This window comes from Xenopus laevis, chromosome 9_10L, assembly GCF_017654675.1.
Source record: "Xenopus laevis strain J_2021 chromosome 9_10L, Xenopus_laevis_v10.1, whole genome shotgun sequence".
NCBI classification, from domain to species: Eukaryota; Metazoa; Chordata; class Amphibia; order Anura; family Pipidae; genus Xenopus; species Xenopus laevis.
The window spans coordinates 91106757-91133661 of NC_054387.1; the positions used below are offsets into that span (position 1 = coordinate 91106757).

Here is a 26905-nt window from a genome sequence, read left to right on the forward strand (position 1 = left end):
CCCCAATATATGGTAGAATTAGGTTGGGACTAAGATTTAAAGTAAGCTCTGTCACATGGGGAGGCCCATTTATCAACATTCTCATTTTAGTGTTTTTTTAAAACTACAATTAAACTCTTTCTCTAAAATCACAAATGTCTTGTAATTTATTAAAGGGGTAGTTCACAACTTTGAGTTAACTTTTAATATGAAGTTGAAAATGAAATCAACCATTCATTGATTGGAATATGAATAGGAACGGGCCGGAACAGAAAGAGGAGTAATAAAAAGTAGAAATAACAATACATTTGTAGTCTTGCAGAGCATTTGTTTTTAGATGGGGTCAGTGACCCCCATTTGAAAGCTTAAAAAAGGCAGAAGAAGGCAGAAAAATAAATAATGGAGGCCAATTGAAAAGTTGCTTAGAGTTAGCCATTCTATAACATGAAAAGTTAACTAAAAGGAAAACCATCCTTTAAAAGATCTGAAATATAAAAAGTGCAAATGAAAAAAAAACACTGAAGGATGCAATTAGAAATAAGAAAACCTCTAAAACTTTGAATTACTAGCGGAAAAAAATCAGAAAACCATCAATCAGTCCAAATTACTTTAAAAAAGGTCTTATAGGATCAGGGCAGCTTCCACTGAATTCTATAGGACCTCAACTGCTTTTACTTGCCGAAGTTTTGTATTAGAGTCTGTTGTGGTTTAACACTTCATAAGGAAACTTCGGGCGACTTCGGAAAATGAAGAGCTCCGAGTGCCATCCCGCCGTCGATTTAGATTCTAGCTTCCGGGAGTCAGTTAGATTAGTAGCCCTGAATGAAGAGGCAATTTATTGCCACGCGAACTAAATCTTCCCGAATCTGAGCGTGTGTCTCTGCCCTTGGAGTTTTTGAGAAACAACAAAAAACAGCAGGTTTTTAGAGAACAAAATCCGATTTGTGAATAAATAGAAATTTGAATGTTAGTAAATAGGCCCCTTAGACGGTGACTTCTTTCTTTGGTATCATGTGCTCACAATCTTTAAAAAGTTATGAAATCAAATGTACTGGGCTTCCCAATAAAGATCATATTTACAGTAACGGTATAGTCATATTCTGAGATCTAGTTTTTTTTGTTCCTCCTGATAATTTCATGAATATTTAAGCACACCCAGCGATGTTGCCAGCATTGCCATTCATGGCAGGTCAGAGCTTAGTTAGCACCGCTGGTGTTGCCATAGCAATGCTCACCAGCTTGGCTTTGGATTTGTGCCAGGTAGGAGAATGTGTTAAGAGGATTTTTATGTTATTTTATATAGAGCAAATCAATAATAGTTTTTTGTAAGTTTAATACTGACCTTTATTTATAAGGAATTTTCATTCTTGAGAGTGTTGCGCAGCACAAAAAGCTATCTATTAATCTAGAAAGGTTTTTCCCCTGGAAAATTAAAAGAATCTGGCCTCGCTTTAACCCATTTGTGGTGCAGACATGGAGCTGTGGAAAAAAGTAAAAGCACATGTTTTGGAAACAGATCTGTTTTATATTTTCAGACAGTACATGGCGATAAGACAGCCTAGCTGTAATATTTAATTTTATTCTGCAGGATTTATTTTAACGTCATATCAGTACACTTTATCCCCTTACAGCTCATCAGTTTGATGTTTTCTTTGTCTGGGGCATTAGTGCTCTGCTTGGTTGTAAGCTTTCTTGTAAACTTCAATTATTTTGCTGTGCTTAATGCTGCCCTTAGACTGACAGTGGGGTCCCGAGTAGCTAAGCAACACATCCCCATAACTCTCTTTATCTGGATTCTGATAGGTGAATGTAGGTGGTCAAAGGGCAAACAAACCGCAATGGGAAGGTTTGTTCTAAATTCTAAGAAAACTATAGTTGGTTCATCTGCACCAGTATACTGTTGTAATATCACCAATCTAGACCCAATTAACTCCTTCAGTTACAGAAACCAACCTCCAAATCACCCAAGCTCTTAAAGGATTGACCATAAATGAAGTAACAGAAAATATTTATAGCTATTTACATACATACTATAAAACTGATTAAATTATTTTCCCCAGATTTCAATAGCATATGATGGATATTTAACACGAGCAACACATCTTTTGAGCTTTATAGTGGCAAGCAAAATCACCTAGGTCTGCAACAATGATTGTAAACCTGTAGGGTAGAAGCGATTCGGGGAGAGTTAGTCGCCTGGTTCCTTCATCTTTGTGGCGACCAATCTCCCCGAACGCCTTCCCACTGTCTTGCGCCGGCTAATATGAAAAATCAACTGCGCTAAAGCACACGTGGCGCTTCACAAGGAAACTTCAGGCGACTTCGGAATACAAATCGCCGTGTGTGCTTTAGCACAGGCGATTTTTCATTTTACCCCGCGCAAGATCTCCCCGAATCGCCCAGTGTGCCCCTACCCTAAGTCTACTAGAAAACTAAGTTAAACATTAAATAAACCCAATAGGCTGGTTTTCCTTCCAATAAGGATTAATTATATCTTAGTTTGTATCAAGTGCAAAGTTCTATTTTATTATTACAGAGAAGAAAGGTAATCATCGTTAAAAATTTGGATTGTTTGGATGAAATAATTCACAGCTTTCTGGATAATGGATCCTATACCTGTATCAACTCTGCTTGACATACCCTTCTCGCTTTTTGGGGGCAAAAACTACCATTTTTCATTGGAAAAAAAAACTTTTCAGATTTATCATACCCGATGCTGCAAAAAGTCTGAATCCAAAAACCAGACATCTCAAACCTGTCAAGGTCATGTATAAGTCAATGGCAGATGTGCTTATCCCAATTTGAAGATATAGCAGTCTACCCTGGGTTTAGCCCCATAACCGAAAAATTCAAGGTTTTCAGGGTACCTGAAAAGAATCAAGCGATTCGGCAGTAAAGTCTGAAATATTTGTAGGATTTGAGTTTTAACCTGATATTATCAAGTTTTTTTCCGACCCGAATTTTTCCAGTTATAAATTAAGTAAAATTGCGCATGAGAGTTTGGTCGAGCTTTGTTTAATAAAAAAAAAAGGAGATAAATTCAGATTTTAGTAAACAACCCCCTTATAGTCTCAAATCTTTTCCCATAATTAATGCTAATTTATTGGAAAGTATATCATGCTGTTGCAACTGAAAATCAAAATGCACAACATTCAGCAGTAGTTCTAGTTGGAAGTCTTCCAGAACAGAGGTTATTATGACAATCTTTGCATGGCCATTGCATGATTTCACAATTTTTCTTGAGAAAATATGAGCACTTTTCCATATTGGATATGTTGCCTATAGAGCTGCCTCTGTTATTGGATTGTTCAAAAGTTTCCTGTTACAAAAGGCCTTACAAACTTCTATACAGTGTCACTAAAGGTGGCCATACATGTGCAGATTTGCTTGTTTAGAGGGGTTGTCAAATTGGCGATATTGGGCTGATCAGATTGTGGATCCTAGAGCAGATTTTCAGCCAGACATCGGTCAGGGAAACCCAACGGAGGGCCCCTAACATGGGCCCTTGTCTGTTGACAGCTTTTACTGCTCTTGCCTGTCGGCGGCTTTTACTGCCTTTTTTCCCGTTTCCTCCTACTTGAGTTGTTATGATGCTGCTATGGTTACAGCCAATTAGCCTGTGTTTTGGAAGAAAATCTAAATCAAAATAAACATTGTATTTATTGCAAAGTTATTTGTTACTGTGATTGCTATTGAAAGCAGAATCTGTCAAAGTGTTTATGTTCTCCGCTCTGCTGGTTCTCACTCCTGCAGGAGAAACCAGCTGGAAACATTGTTTCAAGAGTCAGATGCAGGAGTGAGCACAGAGCAAGGGATAAACCAAGGGATACTACTTTCAATAACGCTGAAAATTCTTCATATTTATTAGAAGGTTACTTCAATTTCAGATCAATGTAACAGATAGCGACCTCTCAAGAATGGTGGGGCAGCCAATGGAAAGACAATGAGAGGTTTTAGCTCTAAAGTTCTGACTCTAAAGACAGTCACATGTCAATTATGCCAAGTAATATGTGGGGCTAGGTTTTACAATTCGGCAGTGCCTCTGAATTGGCAGCACACAGCCAGCAATGAAGTGTAAGGTGCTATTCAAGGTTGGTATACTTTCCACCCTGTTGGCCAATAAGCTGAACATACACAGAGTACAGTAGGGTATGAAAGCCTACCTATTGTTCTGATTGGTTGTGCTGGATCTCTTCTGTTCCTCATCTGCCAATAAAGCATGCAGTTGTCCGACATGGTGCATTGGCAGATGAAATTTCCATAGCAGAAGAATATCTTTTAGGATCAGCGGGCCACCATTCACCAACTAATAGTCATATTCTTTACATTCGAAGCAACATAGCTTGTCTGGAAACCCACAACAGTCAATGAAAACATACCATGTGAGGTTTTCAAGCTCTAGTAACAAGTGTCAGGTCACCCATGTGTGTGGCCCAAGGCACAATAGATGATTTGGGGTATATTGCCAAAAATGTTTATCAATAGCCCAAATTTGTGAGGAAAAACTTGATCACCCACCATTGCCCTGTATGATAAGTGTCTAAAAAGAATTTGTCAAAGCTAATGTCAGGTGATCCTCAAAACATGGCATGACGTGTCCTTGGAGGGGGGGGGATGTATTCTAAATTAAATAGTTTGTACGTTTTTCTATTAATAATGGTCATGTATCTATAAAAATAAATGACCACCCACCCTCAAACTGATTCCTCAAGATTTGCACTTGCATCTTAGCCTAAGCTATATAAGCTACAGAATACAGCAGGCTAATTATTGCCTTTTAGTATGTCTTTGGAAAAGAAATAAAAGAAATCTGTGTGAGCGCAGTTTAGGTACCTTTTTCCACTCCCATAATCCTTTGTCTTCAGCAACCTGGAAAATAAAACAATCTGCCAGGGCAATGCTGTTGGATTTGCAGAGCGACTGTGATGAATTTAACATACTTGCTGATTTAGGATTTATGTCTTTAGTGGAGTCGCTGCAGTCAAGGCTGGATTTACCTGTTTTGTGTCTCTTGGCACAAAGCTTTTATAGATGGAAATTGTTGCCACATTATAACAACACTTGTAACCCAGCAGTTCCATAGAGCCTACAGATTTCAGAGTTGTCAATTACACACATTTGCAGCACTGGGGCAACTAAATATAAGACAAGCCGCTATTAAATGTTGTGCTTTAATGGCTAGTGGCCAGAAGACCCTAAGCACACAATTATTTTGACTGACTGGAGCCTTGTCTCTACCTGCAGTGATAATATATTTAAGAGCACAGAGCACATATTGCAAGGATTAGGGGCTTATTTCCCTAACTGCCCATGGTACAGTTGGTATCAGGTAAAGTGACCAAGTTGCATGCTGCCTAATTGTATTCATGCGACAGTGAAGAACTACCTCCTGCTCAGAAGTGCTTAGTCTTCCAAAAATTCACTGAATTACTTCTGATTACTTCTCTGGACTGATTACACAGAGAAAGAGAGAATTTTATCCCAAATTGCATCAATTAAAGGGCTATTTACCAGCATAATATAACAATTGAACATGTTGTCTGTGAACCTCAACTTAGATACCTAACTTTTTACTTCCTCTACAGAACACACTCTTTATTGTTTATATAAATACTGTAAAAAAGATCTTTAAAATCTTGTTGTACCAGCAGATCAAAGATGTTTTTGTACCAGCAGTTTTGCTTTTGTTACTGTGTCTATCTATGGAAATTATACCTGTCTGCTTTGCATTTAAATAAAAGCAACAGGGATTATAAAAGCTTTTCTGTTGTGATTCCTTTATGTTTTTCTCACTTTGCAAGAAATGGGTTGCTGATACATATAATGAAAGCAAAGGTATATGCTCCAAGTGTTACAGTGACACACACAAAGGACTTTATTGCTAGAAGTACAATAAATGGAGGTCGTACGACCAGTGGCACACATGATTGTTGCCTAGCTATGCTTTATTTATACACTGTGAGAAGTAGGATGACATGTTCATGTTGCGTCTGAATGTGTCCTGTGATCACACCCTTTGGGAACATGCCACCATTCATGACAGAGAAATACTGTTTTGGAACCCTTGCAATAAGACATTTTGGTTTTCTTAGCCCCCTGGCAAAATGCCCCTCTCCGTCTGTCATCACTCAGTGATGGTGACAGATGGGGGGGGGAGGGTGACATTCAGACTTTGGCATCAAAACACCAACAGGACATTTTTCATTTAATAGTATTAGGAGCAGGGGCAGGTGGAGAGGGGCCACTGCTATTTTCCACTCAATAACAGTGTAAATGTCCTTTGTGCCAGTGGTCTAAACTGAATAGCAATCAAACTCTAAGGGCATGGGGATGTTCCCAGTAACCTTACTACAGGTGTGGGGCCCGGGTGCAGGCCCCCGACCCCCCTCCAGAAGAAATCTTTTCTCACCTGAGGGGTGCTGGTCCTAGTGCATTTGCTGCACCCCCGGTAGTTTTACCACTGGATGTTCCAAGCTTTTTTATGCCAATAGATTTCCAGCTCAGCAAATTGGGCCCCATTACCTTTAGGGCTAGGGCCAGATGGGGCTGAAATTAGCCTGCTGAAATCCGCAGGCTGATTTCAGCCTCTCACTACTATCAGAATCCTCTTCTCTGCACCGGAGCCAACACAAGGCTCCAGGACATGATAAAACACACTTTGCGAATTTGAGCGCAGTGCATCTTTTGAACACGTGTCAAGCACAAGACAATGCAGCAAGTTGCATTTTGAAAAAAAAACAAAATAAAACACATAAGGGAATCAATTAGCGCCTGCATTTAGGTGTCAGTGTATAAGAGCCTTAATGCTAACCTTCAAGAATCCTGCTGTGTTATAGAATGACAATCACGTGACCCACAAATGCACTAGTATGGTCTACATGGTTACCATAAAAGTCAATCGAGCTGGAAATTACGCAGGTTTCAAACCACTGTATGCCCCTGCCTTAAGGCTCATGTCATGTGAGGGGTCATTTACAATGTGGAATGAAGGGTGCAAAGTGCAAAAAAACAGGCACAACAGCACAGTATCTTCTATGCAGGATCAGTTGCCACAGGCACCTTTGGCCACCTTCATGAATACAGCACTGTCTACATTTGTCAATGCTGTATTCATGAGGGTGGGCCGGGGGAGGCACCTAGGAGTCCTTCCTGTCCAGCCTCTACCCATCCCCTAACTACTTGTGCATCATTCAAACATCCACCAACACTGTGCACTTTACATTGAATTTGTTATTTGATACAAGGTAAAGAGTTTATTCTGCTGGCCCCTAGGTCATTCAATTTGTACAAGATGTTCCCACACTGCAGGTTGGAAGGTGGCTAACAGAAATAGGTAAGTCATATATGAAAATAAAATAAAGGTTTACTCAAGATAGAATTTACAGTACAGGTCTCTCCACAAGGAGCTCTGTTTATTTATCCACAATCCAAAATGAAAAGATATTTGCATGATTTGGCCAAAGCAGTTGGCCAACAATCAGATCAAATAAAGCAATTTGTGGCTGTTTACTGCCAGAATATATTACATTGGTTAGTATCTAAAGGATCAATCAGCAATCAGATAATTTGGGGGGCCAATGTTTTGGGCTGTTATCAGAATCTTCAAGTGTATGGGTACCATTAAATTCAATTTTATATGGAAAGCCCTGAAACAGGAATATATTTTTACATTACAAAAATATAAGTGGAAAAATGTAATATCCATTTAAGATTTTCCCACTGAATGCACAAAATTGGATATTGTTGCAAAAAAAATGGTGCAACTGGCAGAGGTTTTAGAGTATACACTGTTAAAACTGAGACAAATGTATTCTGTAATTAGCCAAATGAAAAACCAATTAGACAAATGCAGATGAATATGACAATTGTGCATCATTGTGCTGCCAAGAGATGAATATTCCAAAGCACAGAGGGGACAAGCAGGACACCGGAGGATTTTACTAATGGAAGGAACCCAGAGCTTATTTCAAATAAATCTACTTAGTGATCTTCAGTGAGCAGTTTATTCATTGTTATCTTTTTCATCATTATCTCAGTGTCCATGTGCAGGACTGGTTTTCCTAATAAGGGACATTTGGAGACAGAAAAATATACATGAAAAGGCTTCTAGCAAAAATGTGCCTAGCTCTGGTATTTAAGCCGTACATAGTTAAACCAAGGAAAGAATTGCAACAGCAGATAAAACTAACAAGCACTTTTGCTCTGCCCAGTTACTTATCTATGGTAAGAACACATTTCCAGCCAGCTCTTATCACTGTCATAGCTATGGCACACATTGCATATTGGGCATCACAAAGCAGCAATGGTCATTACACTCAAAGGACCATAGATCTTAGTGTCACTATCTGCTTATTCGGGGAGCCAGAATGATCGAAGGGCCTAACCTCAATGTCGATCTCTTGGATAGAAAATGTCTTTGTTAGGACATCATTACATTGTGTACTATATTTATATGCAGGTATAGGATATATTATTCGGATTTCTTGTGACCATAGGTCTTTCCATAACTTGGATATCAATACTTTTTCTGCTAAAAAAATTAAACATTAAATAAACCCAATAGGATTTTTTGCCACGATATGGGTGCATGTTGCTTAGTTAGGATAAGTTAGGGTTACAGTGAAAAAAATATGAGCTTGCTAGATAAACTGTTTCTGAATAAGGTATGCCATACCTATATATATATATATATATATATATATATATATATATATATATATATATATATATATATATATATAAAGTTCAAAGTGGACCAGCACACCAAATTTTCAATCAAAAAAAGGTTTATTCCAACATCACTTTAGTGTCCAACGTTCGGCCCACATTAGGGCCTTTATCAATCCTTGATAAAGGCCCTAATGTGGGCCGAAACGTTGGACACTAAAGTGATGTTGGAATAAACCTTTTTTTGATTGAAAATTTGGTGTGCTGGTCCACTTTGAACTTTATATACTACGATTGACCAAGCACCCACCCTCGACAACCAGGAAGGAGTGCAGGTACTTTATGAATATTTATATATATATATATATATATATATATATATATATATATATATATAAAAAAACATAGAGATATTGGCACTCACGAAAAACAAAGTCCAATGATGCCTGAGTGCTTGTTTCAAAAAATCAAAATAGTACAACTAAAAAACCGCACTGCTCAGGACTTATATCTGTTTAAATAAAAAGTTTATTTTATTGGCACATACTGACGATTCAGCTGCTGCTGCAGCCTTTTTCAAAGCAAAAAAATTAATAGATCCACCAAGATAAATACACAATGTTGGCGCGAACCTCTAGTGACCTCACCAATAGTGATGGGTGAATTTATTTGCGCGATTCGCCGCCAGCGAATAAATTCGCGAAACGCCCGCGAAAATTCGCTGCAAAAATGGGCGCCGTTTCGCAAATTCGCCCATCACTACTCACCAACGTGAAATGACATGTAAAAGGTGTTAACCCCTCACCCCTGATTAGAACACCCGGTGATAAAACTCGTAGTGCACCCATTATGGAGCTCATCTAACTTCCATTCATTAATACCATAACTTGTGTGTCCTGTGTCATACAATAAATTAAATCCAGTGTTTAAAATCACAACGTGTCAAAGTTTATTAATTAGTTTAAATTCAATCTCCCTATGCTGTGCACACCGTGTATTCGGTGTATAATACTGTGACACTTCCATCCCCAAAGCACAACAAATTAACAAAATAACATTTCTATATCCAACCACACTGTAACTAAATAACAACCTGTGTCACTATATGCAGTCAATCTTTGTAACTCACTCTTCATAATCTCGCTTATCGGTATGTTACATATGTCCGGATGTCTCCCATTAAAATTTTAATTTTAACACAAGTCATGTGTTTCTATAAAGGTCATGGAACTACAAGGTGACTTTTACATTTCATTAGGGTTGCATTATCCTATATGATGTACAAATGATATGAGCAACTTACAGTATTTCTAGTCTTGTACAAATCCCAGGAGAAGGCTCCTCTGCTCTCTCCATACTGCTGCTTTCCCACCTCCACCTCAAACTGTGGTCAGATATACATGTGCTAATTCTTCTGAACAGTTCTTAGCACTTTTACTCTTATGCCCAAAGGTTGCCATAGACATAACAATTAATATCTTTCCTGGAAAAGATCTCCAAGAAAGATTGTTCATTTCCATACACACATGTAGAGCTGAATCATCAGAAATGCAGGTAGAATCAATAGAATTCGACCTGTATCTGACAATTCAGCACTAACAATGGCTGATGTTCGGGTGCCTTCAGAGGTGCCCAAAATAAAATTTTCCGGGTGGCCTGATCGACGAGCCAACCGATATCCAAGTCTTCTGCCGATATCGGTCAGCTAGTCTTTCACCATACACGCACTGAATATTGTGTGAAAATTAGTTTTGTATGATATTATCGGTTCGTCTATGGCCACCTTAAATTCCCGGCACATATTCTAGCAAACCAACTCATCCCACCACAGACATTTAAGATATTCTGGCAACATCTTTCCTCTCTTAAACTTCAACCTTGTTGTTTTTAAGCAAGTTATCACTACTAGAAGTGTCACTGCTCTGCCATCCTGGACCACAAAAGTTTCACATTTTGCACTGCTTCCCCCCGAACACCCAACCAGCCCACTTGATGCACTTATAAACAAATCCCAACACCAGTAAAACCCTATCAGGTTCTTTGTCCTGTATGAAAATACTCAGCCTTTGGGCTTGTAACTTTATTCAGTCATGGAACTACTTAGGGCCTTATAATATCCTTATATTTTATAATAGGGGTATATTATTACATATACACTACACAATGCCATCTTATTGACATCCTTAGGCATTGTTTATGAAGATATAGATTTAACTAGCTTGTACATTAGATCATTATACATATAGATGATAGATAGATAGATAGATAGATAGATAGATAGATAGATAGATAGATAGATAGATAGATAGATAGATAGATAGATAGATAGATAGATAGATAGATAGATAGATAGATAGATAGATAGATAGATAGATAGATAGATAGATGGATAGATAGATAAATAAATAGATAGAAGGAAAGATAGATAGATAGATAGATAGATAGATAGATAGATAGACAATGCAGTATATTTAAATCCTAATCAGTTGCATTCAGGCTGCAATTTGATGGATCTGAATCCTGCACACAATGACATTTTATATGGCTGTATTTGTTCAGTTGTATCCTAAAACACTTAACTACAATAGCTGTAATCAACCTTTGTCATGGAGAGAGCCACTTCAGCGTGGAACCTCAGAGCTGCATTGAAATGTTCTTTTTTGTTTTATACATCTCATCGAGGCTTTATATTATTCCCTTTCTCTTTTTAACCACTCTGCTCCCAAGCTCCTCCACTCTAAGCACAAGGAAGGTCTCATTCAAACACATAATCATGTTGGCTCCAACACACTGTGCAGCATTAATCCTCCAAGTGATAATTATCTTTTTTCAGTTTCACATTTGTAATAAATATGAACCTGAATTAGAGAAGGATTTAAATACAGAATAGTGAGACAAGGTATTTCCCTACAACTAAACATGATGGGGCCGATTCACCAAGGGTCGAAGGATTTTAATTCCCAGTCGAATATCGAGGTTTAATTAACCCTCGATATTCGACTGGGAATTAAAATCCTTCGACTTCGAATATCGAAGTCGACGGATTTTAGCGCAAATAGTTCGATCGAACGATCGAAGAATTATTCCTTCGATCGAACGATTAAATCCTTTGAATCGAACGATTTAAATCCAACGATCGAAGGAATATCCTTCGATCAAAAAAACTTAGGAAAGCCTATGGGGACCTTCCCCATAGGCTAACATTGGGTTCGGTAGCTTTTAGGTGGCGAACTAGGGGGTCCAAGTTTTTTCTTAAAGAGACAGTACTTCGACTATCGAATGTTCGAATAGTCGAACGAATTTTAGTTCGAATCCTTCGATTCAAAGTCGTAGTCGAAGGTCGAAGTAGCCCATTCGATGGTCGAAGTAGCCCAAAAAACACTTTGAAATTCGAAGTTTTTTTACTTCGAATCCTTCACTCGAAGTTAGTGAATCGGCCCCGATATGTCTACAAATATGGCGAAACAGTGCTTTATACAGTGCCATTCCCCTAATCAAGATGGTATAATAACCTATAGCCTTATAACAATGTAACAGTATGAACTGGAAATATGGATGTGCCTCTGAGTTATTTCACACCCCTCTTGTCTGAAAGCTGCATTCTTGTGGTCCCTGGAAAAATGAATGTAGGTGGGATTCAGTGTTTTATCTCTTACCTTAGCAGCAGTGGGGATCTGCCTGAGCTTTCTAGCAGATGCAATGTAATAAAGCAAGAAAACATTTCATAATAAAATGTGTGTATTGTAAACCTGACATTTGCAAAGCCCAGTTCCTCGGGTATACTTTTTCAGTGCAGATGTGATACAGATTTTATTCCCCCGACATTAAAATGTATGAACTTTATTACTGTTTATTTAAGGCAGGGATCTTCAACCTGCCGCTATCCAGCTGTTAGGTTACAATTCTGTGCGTCCCCAGACATTTGATGAGACTCTTCTCAGTCTGTGGAGAATAACAATATACCAGGTAGAGCCAAAGACAGTTCTTGGGGGTATGCTTATGGTTATTTCACAACATTTTTCTGTTCTCATCATTCATGGTCTTACCAAATCGAATAGACAGTATACACCTCTTTTCAACATGAGCTCAACAAATAGGGCATGTGCTGAACATACTTTTTGCCTATCGTTTATTTAAGAAAAATCTATGGTTTCTGTTATTTCTGGCACTAAACAAAATATGAAGCCATTTTCATTTTAGCAATTTATGTCACTTCCTGTACCTGAAGAACTTCAAAGGAACTGATAAATGTAATTACCAGTCAATTGAGAAGCCTCTGATAATGAGCTGCTTAAATGCTGCTGCTTAGAGAAGACTAGTGCCACATGGTGCTGCAATCGGCCTGCTGAAAATGAGCCCCTACACAGGGATTAGCCTCCTCTCCTGCCTGCACCTGGAACCATTGTGTCAGCTGGGGTGCAGACACACAAGAGTTTGCATTCTTGCACCAAAATCAGCCACATGTGCTTGCACCTGAGCTGACCCAACAGTTCCATGTGCAGGCAGTGAAACTGGCTTCATATTTTGTTCAGTGCCCGAAAGAACAAAAACCATAGATATTTCTTAACTTAAACAATAGGCAAAAAGTATGTTCAGCACATGCCCTATTAGTGAGCTCACATTAAAAAGTGGTGTATGCTGTCCTTTTAAGCAACCAGAATGGTAGAGACACACCCACCCTATTTACCTGTCTCCCAAGATGAAACAGCCATTCATTCACATTAGAAGTGAGCAAGTGTTCTATATGGTGATATCTAGGAGTAACTTATCTTAATCACCTCTGGGAATTTTAGTAAAGATAAACATAAAAGCAATTAATCACAAGGCTTTACATTTAAATAGATGTGTCTCTGGTATATTTGCTAATATATACCATTGAGTGATAAGACAATGTGCTGTCTGGTTCAGAAAACAAACAAGATAAAAAATTTTTGGCCAAAGTGAGGATCGAAGCAAAGCACAGAGACCAGGGAAAACTAATGGAATGGCAACCTGACCAATCTGCTGTTCGATTTTGCTTACAAAAGTAATATACACATTAAAGCACAATATATATCTCCATGACAGTGCAACATTTTTCATTTTCTCTTTTGTTGTTAACATTTAAATTGTATTTAATATAGGAAAGTATTACTTAAGCTGTGTAAAGGAAACCGATACTCACGACCATGCTTTGCTCCAAGATGGCGTCCAAGATGGCGGCGCCCTGCTCCGCCACGTGGATCCTGCTGGTTGCAGCGCTGTGATGCCAGAATGGGTGCCGACGTCAGAGCGCCAGCGTCAACGTCATGTCCTGCTTTTGGCGCCAAAACAGGCCTATTTAAAGGCGCTTGAACACTGCAACACACTGTTTCACTTTGTGCATTCCTGGGTGTGACTCTAGTATTGTTATATAGATTCCTGTGTACCGACCTTTGCCTGATTAACCGTTTTGACCCTATTCTGCCTGGATTGACCCCTTGCCTGAACTTTGACTATTCTATTGCCGAACCCTTTTGTACCTTGAACTTTGTTTGCTTGAACTGCCTCCTCCTTGGTCCGCACTCCAACTGTGCCAACTGTGCCTATGGACCCTTACAAGCTGTTATATTTAAATTGTATTCCTATTTTCTGTTGAATAAAACAGGTATTAAGAAGGATAAGTAGTTATGCATTGGTCATACCCACCTATCTCTAGCCAAAAAATGCAAAACTTTTCATGTGATTCAATTCTGAGCAACAAATGGAAGCACTGCATTAACTATGATTTCTTGAATCTCTGCTTTAAAGTATATGCATCTTTGTATTTTATCCTCTACTCAGCACTCTTTTTTTTTCTCTCTTTGGTTATTCTTTCTGTTAATGCCTTTCTTGCTTTTGTTTGTTTTGTGAGGCTTGGTTGATCTTGCAATAAACACAAGGCACTCAGACGTTTTCTCTACTGTATCCACCCTCTTTCTCAACGGCACTGAAACAAAACAGCTATACGTTTTACAGCCAGGAAGAGAGCTATCAGTTGGAACCTGTTAACTGTGCTTGTAAAAGACCCCTAAAAGGATGATATCTTTTATTTTAGAATGTGCTAAAGGCACACCGGTCCCTTACACCATCATTAAGCAAGAGGCTCAAGACAATCACAAAGTGCAGGAGGAGAATGAAAACATATCACAGAATATAAATATATGTCTCCCATGAGATGATCTCTGAACTAAATGCAGAATACACAGATAGTTAGGTTTTTATTACAGTATTCCATCATATCCTTCACTTTATGATTTGTCAAATAGATTTCAGGAAAAATAAAGTGCACTTGTGACAGTCAGAAGATGTGTGCATAATATTTACATACTATTGTTTCCAGCATTGTAGTAGAGGGAAGATCATTTGTGGATCTTACAGTAACCATAAAATCAGTCTGAAGTTTATTCTTCTAAATTCTCTCTAAATTAAAAACTGCCATATGTTATTTTCTGTAAAAAGAAAGCATAGCCTTCTCTTTGCTTGCAATACTATCACTAGTGAAACAAGTCAACCAATGATCCCAGCCATATCAACACCCTTACCCTCCAAGTCCCCTGGATCCCATTGTAGGACAATGCTGAGCTTGAAATAAATATCAACAAAATTCTATGACTTCTTTGACTCACCCTATGAAAGGACTCCATCAGGACTATTTATTAAGATTGAGATTTGTTCAGAAAGGAGAAGACAAAGAGGAGAAAACACTTTTTAGACTGACACTAGAATCTAATAGTTATTTACTCACATGTGGACAGTTGTTTTTTGCCTCAAAAGCCATCAGAAATGGCACCATTAATACTACTATCACCTAACCAGAGATTTAACGTTAAACATTGGTTTGAGACTCACCCACTACTCCTGGTCTTTATCTACCATTCATAGGTGCTTAGCATCAAAGGCTGGCCAAGGTGAATAAATGTACAACTTAAGGTACCCATACATGGAGAGATCCGCTCGTTTGGCGATGTCGCCAAATGAGCGGATCTCCCTTCGATATGCCCACCTTGAGATGGGCAATATCGGGCTGATCCGATCGTGGGCCCTAGGGCCCAACGATCGGATCCTATCAAACGCAAACGGGAGGGCGGATCGCTGGGCCGCATGAACGAACAGATGCGGCCGCGATCCGACGGGATTTTTAATCCCATCTGATCGAGATCTGCCCGACTTTCGGCCAGATCTCGATCGGGGAAGCCCGTCGGGGGCCCCCATACACGGGCCAATAAGCTGCCGACTCAGTCTGTCGGCAGCTTTTATCGGCCCGTGTATGGCCACCTTAACATAAATCTTGTATAAAGTTAGCACTCAATTTGTTTGAAGTGGATCTGCCTTCATATTTGAATTGTAATACCAAATACTGACTGGTCAGTATACTTAAAAAATTAAAATGATAGCATAGTATTAAATGTATTTTAAAGAAGATGTTTCCAGCCCTGGTACAAGTTCATTGGTCCTTTATGGCTTCATTCTGTACTTACTCTACTTATTGTGTGCGTCTATGCTCTAGTTTCTCTGCATACAAATGATATGGATACAAAAAAGCTTCAGTTTGATTCACTCCAGATCTTTTGCAAAATGTAAGATGGATTTTTTTTTATATGAATAACTCTGGAAATTGATGTATGTTCTAATCCTAGAAGTATGTCCTGTAAGCATTGTGCATGGCTGTGTGACCCCGGCATGTCCCTGTGAGTATATATCCCCGGCTGTGTATGATTTGTGTGTATGATTGCTTGAACGAGAAGTGACATTTTTACGACTGGCTGCGCCTGTGTTCTATTCATTATAGCCCACTGCAAGCTTTATTAACCTAGGTATTTGGAATCGAACTTGTCTGGGTGATTAATATTTGTCACACAGTAGGGAGAAGCTGTAAACACAGGATAAATTCAAATGTTTTATAAAAATCTATGGAATCAGGATATCACAATTCTGACTGTATATCATGTGCTTTATACTGTCTGGATTACTGAAATTGACTTTATTACACACGGGTTTATTTTCCTCAAGCAAGGGTGGAACATTGCTATTGCCAATGAAAATGTGATCCTTAATATTTATAAAACAGACCGAGCATGGGCCAAAAAAATTAGAATGTCTATCTCTAATAAGATTATTAATATATAGGTATGGACCGGTTATCCAGAATACTTGGGACCTGTGCTTTTCTGGATAAGGAACCTTTCTGTAATTTGGATCTGCATACTTTAGGGCTACTAAAAAAAACATTAAGATTGTTTTGCCTCAAACAAGCATTAATCATCTTATTTGGGAGAAAGTACGAGGTCCTGTTTTATTATTACAGAGAAAAAAAGAAATCACTGGTAGATGGCCTTCCCATAATTTGGAACTTTCTGCTCAGTTTTGGCTTTTGGAAACTTATTCATGTAAGTTTGCCTTGCAACTTTACATGATGAAATGATGCAAAAAAGGATTAGCACTATCTAACCACTGTTAAGACTGTTCTTTACACCACCGAGTTGTGGGAATGTCTGTTCTTTTCATTAGCTATCCAGTGTCCCAATGTGTATATAAAATTTCATATTGTTTTTGTTCTTTCACTTAGGATCTGGTTGCCACAAGCACTACTTGTTTCTTGTGTTCCTTGTCTTTTTAGTGTATATACTATATTAAAATATTAGAACTACTCTTTAAAGTCTTGCATCTGAAAATTATATTTGGCCTATGTTATAAAAGCAGCACACAAAAAAGGACATTTCCAACGTGTTTTAAAGGAAAGTAGGAGACATGTAAAAGTACAGTAGTGTGTACACGCTTACATTATATATTTTTTCACTAAGCAATAGAACATGACCAGATTCAGTCTTTCCATAGATTTCTATAGGGTCCACTGACGTCTTTGAACCAAATGATCATTTTATCATTATGCAGACCCCTAACATTTAATTTAGTGGATAAGCCACTGCATGGTAAAAAAAAGTGTTGTCTGGCATCATTCTGCTAATATTCTTCTAAAGAATATACTTCTTTATAAATACTACTAAGAAATTGTATTTAGTTTTAAATACTGACGGCTTTTAACTGATGAAGTCTTTGGGGGGGAATGTGATAAAAAGTTGGCACGAGAATACAAATTTGCAAAATTTAGATTAAAAAATTTACATTTCACAATGTAATATTCTTTGTTTGCATTGTGTATGTTAATGATGCATTGCACACTTTTAAGTGACAATCTATTGGAGCAAACAACTTTTTCAGAAAGAAGTTTTATTACATACACTGTGCACTGGCACAAACTATAAAAATCTTTCTTTCACTGTCAGAAGCAGTCACTAAACAGTTTCTGGGTTTGCAAAAGCTGTATTAAATGCACGCTAAGCAAAATGTGTTTTTGTAAATGCATAGATTTTTGCATTGTGACTATTTTTACCGTTACCAACTTTGATTACATTGCCCCATAAAAGTCTGTATCAGTGTTTAAGTCTGTGTCATTTTCTTTTACAATGCTAAACTAGGGCTTTGTATATTAAAGGGATACTGTCATGGAAAAAATGTTTCAAAATGAATTAGTTAATAGTGCTGCTCCAGCAGAATTCTGCACTGAAATCTGTTTCTCAAAAGAGCAAAAAAATTTTTATATTAAATTTTGAAATCTGACATGAGGCTAGACATTTTGTCAATTTCCCAGCTGCCCCAAGTCATGTGACTTGTGCTCTGATAAACTTCAAATCACTCTTTACTGCTGTACTGCAAGTTGGAGTGATATCACCCCCCCTCCCCCCCCAGCAGCCAAACAAAAGAACAATGGGAAGGTAACCAGATAACAGCTCCCTAACACAAGATAAGAGCTCCCTGGTAGATCTAAGAACAACACTCAATAGTAAAAACCCATGTCCCACTGAGACACATTCAGTTACATTGAGAAGGAAAAACAGCAGCCTGCCAGAAAGCATTTCTCTCCTAAAGTGCAGGCACAAGTCACATGACCAGGGGCAGCTGGGAAATTGACAAAATGTCAATGACCTGTACAAAAACATTTGGCATTCGGCCTCTTCCCTTTATGTGTTCATGGAACTCCTTATTGATCCTCAACAATAATCCTGGTATTATTAACTTTATAATAGTCAAATTGCCTACTTTTTTTGCTTCACTATCTATTTGTTAGAGAATAAAAAAAAAAGCGAAACCCTGAAAAGCGGAGTACAATTTTGCTTTAAAACTAAAAATCATATTAAAAGTATATGTCTTGATGGTTACAATACAAAAACATTTATATTTCTATTTTTTAATGACAGATCATAAAAAATTGCCTGGAAAGTGCATTAACTGTAAACATGTCACAGCTTGAATCACTTCATATATTCCCTTTCAATCATTCCGATGACATAGCCATTAGGAACTGGATTGGCAGCAGCAAAGTTGTAGGTTAATAAGGTGGAAAAGTTTATACTTTTAAAGACTTTCTCTTATACGTGATGTGGTTAAATCCAGGAAGACACCCTGCTTTGAATTCATACAAAACCACCGTGGTGGAACATATATTTCCAAATAAACACATTCTGCACAGACACTTAAAATGTATTTTAGCAGTTAGGTCTTATATACTTATTTGTGGTGTATTTTATTATTTTTATTTTATAATTCAAAATGATACTCAAAGAGAAGGACATTAAACATAGTTATGGCCTTTGGAAAAAGAGTATGGCTGTCATAAAGAACTGATGAGAACATGTATGTAAAGGGACTATGAATATACTGAATAGATCAGTGTATTTTGTGTTTTCGTTCTACTTCCATGCACAGATTCATTTTGAGGTAGGTACAAAGTTTGTTACAGGTCTGTTGTAACCAATCAGGGGGTAGAATTTACTGATCCCCTGCTTAAAAGAAAACTTTTTTTATTGATTGTTTTGGTTAACTGGGCAAACTGTGCCTTTTAGTACATATGGGGGTAAAGGTTTTTTGTCCATATTATTTTATTTATTATATTCTTTTCTGAACTATCTGCTATTCTGCCTGCAATCTTCTTCCAGCCTGTCATACAAACAACTGCCTGGTTACTAAGAAAATAGTTGAAAAAAATTGAAAAGAATTGTATCAAAAAATCAAACACAGACTTAGGATATGATTATCAGTGGTGTAGAGTAATAGAGGAAACAATTTTCTTTGGGGCTTCACATGCATCCTCCAGTGTTGACTAGTTTCTTCATTTATGGTGGGCTTGGAAGGGGCTAGGGAATCATACGACTCCCAAGACAATACAGGATCCCTTGTCCCTCAGGCCCTCACTGTATGGTCCCTAAATCACTGATAACTCTCTTTAAATTACACAAGCCAGTGACCCAAGGGAAATTTTGAGTGCTTTTTGGACTCTAAGCCCCAAACAAATGTTAGTAGCAAGCAAGGTGCAAGGAGTGATTTCAGTAGATTTGGTGCCTTCTACCAAGCTACTAAAAAATTGCAATAATACAAATGAGACACACTCTCCCCAAGGACAATAAACCCTCTACCTAATCAGAGAATGCTCACACCTAGAATAATATAGAAAAATGGAGATACTTAAAATCCAATTTGATCACATCAAGTGCAAACAGACCCTAACTGAGTGGGAAAAAGTTTGTGACACAGCGAAACTCCCCAGCCATCTTATATCACTTCTTTATAAGCTACTATTGCAGAAAAAAATAGCCCCACTTACCTTACATGTTACCCGGTCCTGGGAAGAGGAATTCCACCTACATCCACCTGCAAATGGAAGAAGAAGATTGGGAGAAAAGATTAGTTTATTAGCGAAATGCTCCATAAAAAACAAATTCTTAGGAAACTCTTATAAAATTCAATCTAATTGGCTAGATAGTGTTAACAATATATACTTAATGGAAGAAACCACTTCATCATTCACCAATAAACAAAACAAATTCATAGCAACATGGCATCCCTGGGTCTATTTTCTAGATAAACACAACAAGCTATAATATGAATATAATAGGACCGTACTTACCTGTTTATTTATATCTTTGTTCTGTTCACCTAACGTATATTGCACAGGTTTCTTTATGTACCCTAGAAAAGAGAAAAAGAATTGTGTAACTATGTACAGTGACCTTTGAGACATTCTGTTTTATATCTGTGCCATTTTTATGCAATAAAAATCTAAGTTGGATCCCCATTTGTCACTGCCCTAAAAGCTCATTTTAAAGGAACAGTAACACCAAAAAATGAAAATGTTTTAAAGAAATGACAGTATAATGTATTGTGCCCTGAACAAGCTGCTGTGTAGCCATGGGATACACAGTAGATAAGATACATTCAGAAGAATCCCATTGTATACTAAAGAGCTTATCTGTTATGTTCTGTGTAGCCTGTGCCTTTTCTCCCTTTTCAGCTTTGAATGACTGCCCCCGTGGCTACAGAGAAGCTTGTTTATATAAACTATAGTAGAGTTTCTGAAGCAAACACACCCATTGATACCAGTCTAGCACAACAGTACATTATATTTTGATTAGTTTAAGGCACTTTTTTGTTGTTAATGTTCCTTTATGGCAAACATCCTCTAACACCAGCATGCTCTGGTAACTGTCCTCCATTCCTTAGGCAGGGGTGTTAAGCATCTATTGGTTGTTTCGCACAGATTTTAAAGGGAATTGACAACCTAAAAAATAAAGTCATGCCTAATAAAAGAAAACATAATTCTAAGCAACTCGGCACGTACATGCATTACAACTTAAGTTATTTGTATATTAAACGCTATTGAAAACAGTGTTTGTCTATCCCTTTCTATTCTCTGCCCTGATGGCTCAGACTGTTGATACGATGTAAGACAAGACAGTTGATTAAAAGACCTGTCTTTGCTGGGGAGGCTAAGACTTTTACAACATTGTTAAATGCTGCTCTCAATAGCAAATGTTTTTACAAATAACTTTAAAAGCACTGACTTTTTTTAAAACTTTTACATTGGAAAGTGGCTTCGAATTATGTTTTCCTTTATTCAGCAAATTTTTATTTTGCAGTTGACTTGCCCTTTAAAAAAAGATATTTTGTCCTACAAAGCCCACCACTTTTTAGCTTCGCCAGAGTGATAGTTCCAAGATTGAGAATATTGAAGCTCCTTTTGACACACAGTTGCATTGCATGGTGTACACAGAATGCTTACTTGAAATACACTGCAATATTTTACAGGTCAATTCAACTGCACCCTCAATATACTTTAGACATGAAATTTATTATTATTTATTATATATTGCAAATATATAGTGAAAAACAATGCTCAGTGCACCAATGGGGGAAAGGAAAAATTAACTCTGAATACACCCAGTACAGAGAAGATTTAGTTTTTTCCCTTTGATTTTTATGAACTTCTCAAGATCTGGCTCATTACACCTATCACTGCCTTTACGTTAATGGTTTTACATGAAACCAATTGAATGTCTGCTTACTCTAAAATCACATTAATTACACCCAGTTAAGCTGTTTAACTGCTGAATCTGTTTACGCAGAAAACAGACTGACCAGCTGGGTTGCTTGTATGTACATACAGGTGTCAGGACGGATGCCTATACATACAAGTGACAAAGAGCTTTGGTGGTCTGAAAAGCAATAGAGGGACACCACTATGATCAGTGATGTGGACAAAAAAATTCAGGAAACTACTGTCAGAGCTGAATATGCAGAAGGCAAAGGTGTTATGTACTAATGCAGTTCCTGTAGTGCAAGAGTAAAAATTCACACCTACGCCCACATAGGTACTATGTGTAGAAAACAACAAGATGTGGTTTTGATCAGGATTGTGTTAACTGATCTTAAAGCTCTGACTACCCTGCAAAAGATGTAACTAATGCAAGTAAGCACATGCTGACCAGTAGGAGAGATTGATAATTTCACATTGCAGGGTAGTAAAAAACACACCCTTGACTCCAGTTGGTTTCATAGTGCACATCTAGCAAATGATTAGTGATGGGCGAATTTATCCCGTTTCGATTTGCCACGAATTTCACAAATTTCCCGCGAAACTGGTGAAAGATTCACGAAACGGGTATTTAGACGCAGGTGTCTAAATTGGCGCTGTTGATTCCACCGATTCCGAAATGGGGAAAGTTGCAGTGAATTCGCCCATCATTACTGTCTGTAGCATATGCAAGTATAATTGTATATAGGTATGGGATGCCTTATCCAAAAATCTTTTATCCAGAAAGCTCAGAATTACTGGAAGGTCACCTCCTTTTTAAGCAAATAATTCTTATTTTTAAAAATTATTTTAATTTTCTCTGTAATAAAAAAACAGTGCCTTGTATGTGATCCAAACTAAGCTGTATGAGTCCATATTGGTGAGTCCATATTGGTTGTTATTTAAAGTATGTTGATCCAAATTACAGGAAGATCCCTTATACTGAAAACCCCAGGATAATAGATCCTATACCATATCTATATATATATATATATATATATATATATATATATATATATATATATATATATATATATATATATATATATATATATATATATATATATATATATATATATATAAATAAGGATATTATAAATTCCATGACCATGTAAAAGCACAAGGCTGAAGGCCAAGTTTCTATGGTCGTGGAACTCCAAGATGACTTCTAATATCCTTACATTTTGAAACAGGGGGTGCATTATTATAATACAAAAGTTTCAGTAAGCCATGTGACAGAAATTACATATCTAAGCTCTAATAACCGATGACATCACTAAGCACTGTTTATAAGGATATCATTTACAAGATATTCATTGCTCGTGTTTGTGTGTGTATATTTGTATATTAAACAGTATATCTATATTTTTTTTTTCAAAACTGCTATTAATCACCCTATCATGGGTCAATAGCTCAGACAAATGAGGCTTGAAGGAATTTCTTTGACATGGCCATATTTGTGAATTGTCCCTTTGATCGCCCATGCACCTTACTCTCTTACAATTCAGTGGTCTCTGTTCTCCACAAGGTATAATTTGCCTTTGTAAAACATGCCAATTACTTGTGTAACTAGAAGTTACTGCCCCCTTAGCGAAATGCTTATATTCCCAATCACTAATCAAGATCCTCTTTTAGGATCCAAACACCACACTCAATCAATGTGTCAGCCTGTAGCAGCTAAACAAATCCATTAGGAACAGGTACACGGGGAAAAACAGGTACACTGGGGGGCAAGTTTGGGCTACTATAGTGCATATGTTTTGCCACTGGTCCATGGGAAGGGAACTTTGGATCCAGTAAGCACACCCCACAGGGAGGGACAGGGGGTCATGGACCTTGGACCCACTTGCCTACTTTTGAATGGAGACTCCATGGAGGGAGGACTCAGAGAGGCAAGAGAATGGGCCAGCGGGGGGCAGAAGAGTAGGAGGGGGCGGGTGGGTAGGGATTGCTGTGTACCAGGCTCCTCTGAAGAGGCCTGGAGTACACTAGTTATGCCAAATGTCCCAATTGTCTGTGCCTTTAAGGGCTTATTTATAAAACTCAGCAAAGTGCTATGCCTCAAAACAGGGCAAAAAGTGTATACATGGTGTACAGGTATTGGACCTGTTATCCAGAATGCTTGGGACCCGGGATTTTCCAGATAAATTCCATAATTTGGATCTTCAAGCCTTAAGTCTACTAGAAAATCATGTAAACATTCAACAAACCCAATAGGCTGGTTTTGCTTCCAATAAGGATTAACTATTTATTAGCTGGGTTCAAGTGCAAAGTACTGTCTTTCTATTTCAGAGAAAAAAGGAAATCATTTTTAAAAACTTGGATTATTTGGATAAAATAAAAAACATTAACGTTAAGCAAATGTTTACCTTCAGCATAATATTTGTGAAAAACAGATAAAGTAATTCTGCATAATAGCATATGGAGAGAGACAACCTGCAGTTTTCTTTATAAACCTTTGCAAATCGTTTTGACCAGATTCTTTTGTGATTTTGATATTTCCTTCTTTTCTAAGGAATAAAAGGCAGCGCAATGAGATGAGTGGAATGGCTCTGGGAATATTTTTCACATTTTTTTGTTTACCTTGGAAAAGGATAAATGGGAACATCATACCGAAACAAAGAACTGGTTGTATGGAAGCGAAATAATACACATAAGCAATTGTTTGCGTTATTTTTTTCATGGATTTTTTAGAGATAATCCATCCAAACAATGATTTAGTTTTATTTGCAGGACATGTCACTTGTTATGACTTTGGGGTATGTGCATTTGGGATAATAAATGGCCTCTTGCATCCAATACATTTTTCTTAATACATAGTTCTCCAGTTTCAATCCCCATTGACCACTAGCAAGCAGGGCTGTCAGTGTCTCGAGTAAACATTTAATTCCCTAATCTATCACTCGGAAACTCTATAAGATATACATTAATAGAACAGTGATGGCTAGAAACGTACGTCAGCTATACAAGAGAGCTTTAAACTCTCTGCTTTGTCTCAGCAGTTTGTAATATTATCAGAAATATATGTGTTTGTTCTCAGTCTTCACTAAAGTACTGATTTAGCACAGCTTCTATAGTCGCAGCTCTGCCATGAGCTTTATAGTTACCCGAATAAGGGGAATACGGTCACCAGAAACAGTTTTATCCTTAAGAAGTGCGCCTTTTTTGTGTTTGATTTGTTGTTGTTGCTAATGGATTGAATTATCAGATATCACAGATGAACGAAAATTACTTTAAAAGGCAATGGTTTGCGTCTAGTTTAAGTCTTGCAAGACTGCTGTCTCTGAGAGCTTATATTTATTGATGGCATGCATTGCATTGTATTCAGTTGTGTTGGCATGCAGCACAAATGTACATTCATTGGTGAGAAGGCAAAGGCACAAAGCTGTCATGCATGTGAGCACAGATGAATAGATTATTCTGTGATCGGCAGTAAAGCTAGGTGATATGGTTCAATGCAAGACCAGTCACTGGGTTTTCACAGTATTAAAGCAAATTCCCACTGTGCACCACTGCAGATCAGTATCTACATGCCTGTGTCTATATATGTATGCTTTTCATAGCTCTATACTCAAGTATATATATATATCTATATAGTCAAAAGAGAAACTGCACCAACAGGACTTTATATGAAATAAAAAAAAAGGTTTTATTGATCAACGTTTCGGCTCAACCGCTAGAGCCGTCTTCAGGAACTAAAAATTGTTCATACAAACAAACAAACTTTAAATGCCCCCATTACCCGCCAAAAGGGAAGTGACAAGTGAGAAAGTAGGAGTGCACATACTTAGACATCTAGTGACGTGACAACCTTCATCTTCAGTTAGAAATAAATAACCATCCATAGTGTGTGTTATAAACTGTCAGTGATATGCGTCAAGGTAAACCCCATACGGCGGTCCCTAACCTGTTAAACTGTGATCAAAATTTAAAACCTTGGTTTCAATCTGGACTAGATCCTCCCCCGCCACCTGCATATGCGGCTTTTGAAGGGGAGACTGCCCAGACCAACGCCCATTTAAAAAAAAAAAAATGTGATTGTGAAGAGACTATAATGAATGCCTTTCTGCACCCTTGACTCCCTGCTTTTGCAAATGGTCAGTGATATACAGTATATGATAGATTTTTTAATATATCTGCTGAACAGAAATATAAGTTGTTTCAAAACAATAAAGATATGATGCTCCATGGCTAGGTGCTTTCACTTTGCTGCAGCTCACTGGCTGTGAAATTGACTGATTCCTTTGTCTGTCGCAGGATAAAGACATTATACATTAATAGGATGCAGACAGTGGAAAACATCCATTAGGTAGAGAACAAAGCAGGGACTTACTAGACTGGTCATAGAGGCAAGGAAAAGGTTTTCACAACAATAAGCTACTTGATTTTCCAATCAGCTGGAAAACTGGATGGTGCAGGGCTCTTCATTTACCCACACTGACGGGGTCGATGAACCCCTCATATAGCATTGGGGAACAGCATGCTCCTTACTGGCTTCATTGTTTGCTTGCTTCACTTACTCCAGTCATTGTTACAGGAGAACAGCAGGATAAGTATCATTTTACTCTGCGAGAAGGAAGAGAGATGGCACAAAGAGAAAGAAAAGGAGACAGCAGACATCTCTTTATCTGATAGGAACGGACTGCTGCAGAGGCTTGATGATTTACAATATTTCTTTGGTATACTACCATCACCAGTCATAAGGACAGAGGACCAGGCATATTAATATGTCAAACTAAACTTTAAAAATGTCCGAGCTTATAAAATCCAGTGTATCACTTTTAGTGTCCAGAAAGGGGATCTTCACTGGTTTTGCACAATGAAATAAATTGGAATTCTATGCACCTTTCCAGT

The 26905-nt window shown here is 37.8% G+C and overlaps 1 long non-coding RNA gene across 2 annotated transcripts in view; it reads right to left on the bottom strand.

Annotated features, from left to right (window-relative positions):
* Positions 1-339: 339 nt before the first annotated feature.
* Positions 340-26905, bottom strand: part of LOC108701463 — a 28128-nt gene continuing 1562 nt past the window's right edge. Inside the window, exons 2-5 of one of the 2 annotated variants that reach the window (XR_001933180.2) lie at positions 20609-20670; positions 20306-20352; positions 1322-1458; positions 340-864 (exon numbers count right to left, since the gene is read on the bottom strand). This is a non-coding gene — a long non-coding RNA (uncharacterized LOC108701463). Of the gene's footprint in view, positions 865-1174; positions 1459-20305; positions 20353-20608; positions 20671-26905 lie in introns of those variants that run through there. The other variant, XR_005964145.1, reaches the window with a different exon arrangement.